Genomic DNA, 7,174 nt, shown 5'->3' with positions numbered 1-7,174 from the left:
GGGATACTTCAGGTTTTCTGGATTTTAATTGTGAGGGCATAAATGCCTACCAAGTCACTACTCTCTCAAAGCTACACAACAGAAAACTACTGCCATTACATTCATCAATTTTCCTGGCATCAAAAATGATGAGACCAGCTGGTGGCATCTAGCAATGACTGAAAGAAACACTTACACTTGGTCTTGACTTCATCTGAGGAGTGGAAGTCTTAGAGTATAACTTTGGTCCAGGAGAAGTTGAGATAACCTATGATTCCCAACATCAGCAGAGGATCCTGCAAAGACTGCAAACACAAGAGGAGGGAACATCCTCCTCACTGAACTTGACTCATTCACCCTCACCAACTGAAACCAGGAAGGAACTGGGGTAACATCAGCCTGTTCTTGACCCTAATGCTGGGCACACCAATTTTGCCCTCAGAGATTTGCCAAGGCCTCTTTAAGAGCAATGAGGGGAAAGTTGTTTACTAGGTGTAGCCCTAGAGACCTCTAGGTCCCAATGTGACAATTATAATGGATGAAGTCCCCATGATCTTTCTTGCAGTCTTCAGTTCTCCTTATTCCCCATATGCTGCTCTTACCAAAGTGATCTCTCCAGTTTCCTCAGAGCCTACCTTTATGCTTGGCTCATCCAAGTCTGCAGCCTATAGTTCTTCCTAATTCCTCAACTTTGATCTCAATCCTACCAGCCAAATCAGTCAGACCAAATTCCACATCTCACCTGAAGCCTACCTTGCTCACCACACACCTGAAATCTTTTTCTTCTCTGAACTCCTCATATAATGGTCTTGTTCTTATTATTTGTATCACTGATACAACTAAATATTTCCTTGATAAAAAGTTATGATTTAAATTTTTCATACAACATGTAATTTATTAAGCCTACTTATTTCTTTTTCTTTTTGGCAGTAGTGGCATTTGAACTCAGATCCTTACACTTGCTAGGTAGGTACTCTACCAGTGGAAACCACCCCAGCCCATTTGCTTTATGTATTTTTTGAGTGGGATCTTACATTTGAACCTGTGTTGGTCTAGTCCATGAAAGAGACAAAGAGGGAGAGACTGTGCTCCTACAATCTCCTTCAAGAACACACCCCAAAATAACTGCAAACAATGAACACAACGCCCTCAGAAATCAGTGGGAAATGAGCAGTAACTACTCTTTCTCTTAGTAAGGGGATGCTGCTTCTCAACTCAGTCATCCTTTTTGACAATCTTGAGTGAAGAAGGAGGTAAAGACTGGAAAATCTAGAGCAACATATCAGATTTAGAAGCAAATTTGAATCCCTTACCTGATCTTGAACGTCTTGTACTCAAAATTTGCCACACAGCTTTTGTGGAACTCACTATCTCACAATGTCACAATTTTTGCCAGTTCCTTGTTAATTTGTCCATTTACAATCAGCCAAATTAAGTCTCCTATGAGCACCAATGCATCTGCTCTTTTGTGACTTTTGGAATCAGATGGAAAATTAAATGCCATCTTCTACAGAGTAGCATTTTTCAAATACTCAAGTCACATTCTCTTTTTTAAATATCAACTTCATGCAATATAATTGATGTAAAAATATCATGCAGTCACTTTTAATGTATGGTCCTGTGTATGGTCCTATGAATTCCTAAATATTATGTAGTTAAATAGGACTCTTAAAATCTTGCTCTCTTAAAAATTTTAATACCATGGAGTTAAGTATATTTCAAAGAAATAAATGTATACATTTCATTAATTGTAAATAGGAACCATTATCATGGATATCCACACACTATGATCCCTCCCAGGACAGCTTGCTGTTCACCACTTGAGGAACAATCAGAGCCACATAGTGCCAGTGACTTTGGACTCATTGCTGGTATCAGCTTTCCCTGTCCTGGTGGCCACTACTGACACCTGCAATGGGCTGTGCCCAGTGAGTGCCTAGTGAGGAACAGTATGAGAAAAAGTGTGCTTGGCTCATTGGAACTCACCCTGGTTCCCTTCTCACCATTTTCAAGTGTAATGTTTACTAATGGTAAGTTTATTTCCATTCAGTATATACTTTTACTGAAGCCGTACTCCCTTTACCACTTCCACAAGGTTAAACAGTAAGTAATATTGCATTATCTTTTATGCTTTATGTAACATATGTAACACATATTAATAATTATGTAACACACTTTATGTAACATATATTAATGATAACATTGATCAAGTGGTATTCAAAGATTATAATCTCTTAAGCAAGCTTATTTTTCCCTATCACTGTCCTTCTAAAACCAATGGAAATAGTTCATTCCCTTGTCCAGGATGCAATTTGAGTAGGTCTCACAACTTTATCTTTATTTCCTCATTTATATATAATAGACTTTAATGTCACAAACACAGGATCATGTCATAAATTTTCTGTGACTAAGAAATTAGTGGGTAAGGAAAGCCATAACTGAAATGAAATTCCTTTGGATTCTGAATGTGAAAATCTTTCCCACACTCTACTAAAAGTATACAGCAAAGGGATAAATGTGATGAAGTGAGCAGTAAGTAGAAGTGTGTGAATCTGGTCATTTTAATTACTATATAGAATTTCACTGGTATCAACACTAATCATTACATTTGAAGAACAAACTACTGTATTGTTTCTTCAGACATTGTGGCAATGCACATATTTGTACCTAACTGTTATGTCTATGCATAGGAATTTCTCTACAGATTATCACAGAGTAAAGTCCTGGCTCAGAGGGACTGAGATTCTTCAACATTGAAAGGTAAAGTTTCTGGACCTTGTTTTATTCCTAAAAACTGGGAAAATACACAAACAAACATTAAATGTTTGCTAATCCGATGGGTGTGAAAGTCTATCTTGTACTTTTAACATTTGTTTCATTGATTATAAGCAAGGATGATGATCTGTTTACATTGCTTATTTTCCAGATTTATTTTGGAATTATCTACTCATTTTTTTTTCATTTTTAATAAGGTGTTTGTACTTTTCTAAAAGATCAGAAGCATGCATTTCATATTCTGTTTTTTACTCTTCATTGATTATGTACATTATAAATATCTCCTAATCTCTAGCTTGATTTTCACTACTCATGAGGAATGTGTGTGTTTGCATGTGTGCCCATAGGCATTAATACCAATCCTTTACTTAGCAGTTTGGATTTTATGAAAACATGTATCTTCAAGATAAGTTCATGAAAACATTTTCTATGTTTTTCTGATACACATTTTGCCTTGACTCAACCTTAGTATTTTTATACTTTGAAAATAAATTTTATTATAACATTGGTCTTCAATTATAGTACTTACATTTGTGGCATAAAGATACAAAGCTTTTGGTGTTTGAAATAGCCCCACTACAAGATTACATTCATGAAACTCCAAAGATTGTTTATGTAACAGTGGTTTAAATAATCAGATTAAAATAGTTACACTATCTAGATTAAAATGAAAATAAAATAAATTCATATTTAAATTATCTATTTATAAAATATCCTGAGAATAAAATTTTATTAATCTTCAGTATTATGTCAGGTAGAACACTAAGTAACTACTAAATAACAGTACTTAATTTAAGCTGAAAATGATAGAGAAGTCAAAATTACTTTGAAAATAGACCTTACTTTCACATTGTTTTGCAATTATAGTAAATACATATTTTGGCATAAAGACATGGCCTCTGGAATTTAAAATATCCCCATTGCAAGATTTCATACATAAAACTCCAAGTATTATTTATGTAATTGTGGATTAAATAATCAAGATGGTTATAAAATATAGACTAAAATATACTATCTAAATAAAACAATGCAATTAAAAGGAAAAGATTCCTATTTATAATCGTGTATTTATAAAATACTGTCCTCATAATATAATTCTATTAAGCTTCAATTTGAAGTAATCAGTAAAGCAGTAGTAATTGAAAATGAAAATTAGAGAAACAAAAGGTTTTTGAAAGAGATCTTAATTTCATGTTGGTCTACAATTACTGTACATACATTTTTTGACATAAAGACACAGCCTTTGGAGTTTAAAATAGCTCACTGCAAGATAACATACATAAAAATCCAGTTATTATTTATGTAATAGTGGATTGGATAACCAAATTCAAAACAATTTTCCATCTAGACTAACATTAAAATGAAATATACTATCTAAGTAAAATAGAATGGAAATAGAATTATAACATTCATATTTAATCATCTACTTATAAAATACTATCCTGATAATTATAATTCTAGTAAACTTCAATTTGAGATAAAATGTAATGACTTAATTACATTTGAAAATGAAAATGAGAAAACCGTACTCTTTCAGGGGTCAACAACTATAGTAAATGCAGTTTTTGGCATAAATGCACAGCTATTGTAGTTTAAAAGCTCCATTGCAAGATTTCATACCTAAAAGTCCAATTATTGCTTATGTAATACTGGATTAAATAATCAAATTAAAACAGTTATACTATTAGACTAAAATGCAAACAAAACATACTATCTGAATAAAATAGAATGGAATAAAATAAGATTGCTATTTTAATCATCTATTTATAAAATTTTATTCTGATAAATATAATTCTAGCAAACATTAATTTGAAATAAAGTGTAATGACCAACTCAAGTAATTTAAGCTGAAAATAGACAGAAGTGAAAAGAATTTAAAGAGACCTTACTTTTAGAGTCTACCATTATAGTAAATGTATTTTATGCCTAAACACATAGCTTGTGGAATTTAAAAGCTCCATTGCAAGATTACATACATAAAACTCCAATTATTTTTTACATAATTGTAGATTAAATAATCAAATTGAAACTTACCTAGAACAAAATGAAAACAAAATATACTATCTAAATAAGAGAATGGAAATAAAATAATAAGATTCCTATATAAATCACTTACTCATAAAATACTATCCAGAGAATTACACTTCATTAAATCTTAAATTGAAGGTAAATAGTAATGACAAATAAAAGCAGTAATTTAAAGTGAAAACAAGAGAGAGTCAAAAGTTATGAAAAGAGATGAAAACACTGCCAAGTCTCTTCTTGTGGTTCTAAAGGTTCAGCAGCAGGATCATCTGAAGGAGGAATCAACCCTGAAGAAAACTCACTTCTACTTCAAGAATGTGGCAACAGCAGGAGGATATGCAGCTTTTGGGGGAAGATAACTGGGGAAACCCCTCGGTGAGTGGACATTTCTCATTGGAACTGGACATTATGGTGGGCCACGGAAATCCCTTAGTAGAAAATACTCTCCAGTGCTTGGATCCACTGGGAAGGAAGGACCTCAGACAGGAGGAACAAAATCAGGACCCACTATTTTGCTTTCAACAGGCAGAGATGAAACAGGCGCATATGAAGTATGTCTCTGTGGAGGAAGCGCTGGATCAGTTAATGGTTGATGTGATGGAGGGACCATCATTCTTCCATCCTGTTTGCATGGAGGAGACAGGGACCCAGTCTCTGGAGGTGCTCTATGAGGGCCAGTCACCCCATCATTGCTTGATTGTCTTCTTTCATTGCTAATGTGGTGTTCTACAGGATTCTTTGGGCTTCTTGAGCCTTGTCCTCCCTGAGGAAGCAAAGGTGGAAGTCTGAATGGACCTTCCAAGAAAATTGAAAGAGACAGGAAAGCTTTCTTTTTAGGTGAATGTTGACCCAATGGTAAGAAAATGCTCTCTGCCACATGCTGCATTTGAAATACCAAATACATATGAATATTTTTATAAATGTTCAAATTCCAACTACATTTTAAGTAACTTTTGTCTCTTGCTGGCACTTACTTTCCTAAAATACTTGAGCTGTTTTTCAGCAGCCTGGGATTCCAATGAATTAAAATGAGCTTTTTGTTCATAGGAAACAATCTGCCTTTGATATTAATGATTGGTTCTCTCCAATTTTTCTTTGAGCTCTCTGGCTGCATTTTTACAGGTCTCCCCCTCTTTAGCTGTCTGATTTTTTCTTCTGCTTTGGAAACTTTCTTCTCTATGTCTCACTGGTAATGAGCCTCTACCATCAATTTCCTGCAGAATTTTGTTCCATTTTCTTTATACAGTTTTTGAAATTATCTTTAACATTCTGATGAAGCTTCTTATTCTCAACTTCCAAATGTGTATTTTCAGACTGTATAAAATTTCTTGTTCACAGTGGACGTTTTTAATAGCCCTGTAAGGTCTTCACTTACTTTCTCGATTTCACACAACTGAATATAAATTCAGTTCCTTTCTTGTTCTAAGGATTTTAAAGAAGCATTTAACTTCATAGCATACATCAGCTTTCTCAAAGCTTTGTCTGTCTGATTGTCTAAGGAACACCATTTTCTGATCCACTCTTCATTGCTGATTCCACGTGGCCATTATTTGTCATGTGTTCTTCAAGAATAGCCCAGATTTTCATCTTTAGCAAGCATTCAGAGACCTGATGTGATCTTCTTCAGCATTTAGAAGTTGTTCTGCATGTGCCACAGAGTCTTCAACTTTATTTTCTGTTTATTAAGTTCACTCACTTGTTCCTTGCATGCTTTGGCTTCTTGTAAAAGCTCTTTAGAGCTTCCGTGAAGTTGAGAATTTTCCTTCAAAACATCTGTTGTTGAGTCCTTAAGATGTGCTTCATTGGTTTGAAGTATTCTTAAGGTTATTTTGGCTTTAGCTACTGTCGATTTGAGATGTTTTGACTCATCACCTAGGGAATGTATCAGTTTTTACATTTCCACATTCAATTCAACTTATTTACAATGATTAGATTTCTCTTCTATCAGCTTGTTTCCTAGAAAGAGTACTTCCTTGAGTTTGAACTTGGGTATTTCCACCTTTGCATAGGCTCCCTCAAAAGTGTGTGTTTCTATTGATCTAACATCCTTTAAAGATGACTCCAAGCCATCGTGCTGTTTCTGAAGAATACTAAGTTTTTCAAGTAACTTACATTTTTCTTCAATTAGTCCAGAAAGCTTCACAGCAAGATGTTTTTCTCTTCTTGCATAAAGTTGGCTTCAAACAGATTGAAACCTTCTCCACAAAAATAATAGAAGAGAGAAAAGTCCAATAATAGCTACTTGTACCACTAGCTCACATGGAAATTCACAGAGCTTTGGTCTTTGTTCTTTAGGATCTCTTATCACAACCCTGCAAAATTCCTTTAGGACCAACCCCAAGTACATTGGATGGACAGTTTTGGGCCCATCCATGGCTCCAAGGCTGCTTTGGCT

The sequence above is a fragment of the Castor canadensis genome, chromosome 16, assembly GCF_047511655.1.
Source record: "Castor canadensis chromosome 16, mCasCan1.hap1v2, whole genome shotgun sequence".
NCBI classification, from domain to species: domain Eukaryota; kingdom Metazoa; phylum Chordata; class Mammalia; order Rodentia; family Castoridae; genus Castor; species Castor canadensis.
Note: the sequence above shows the minus strand (reverse complement) of the source record.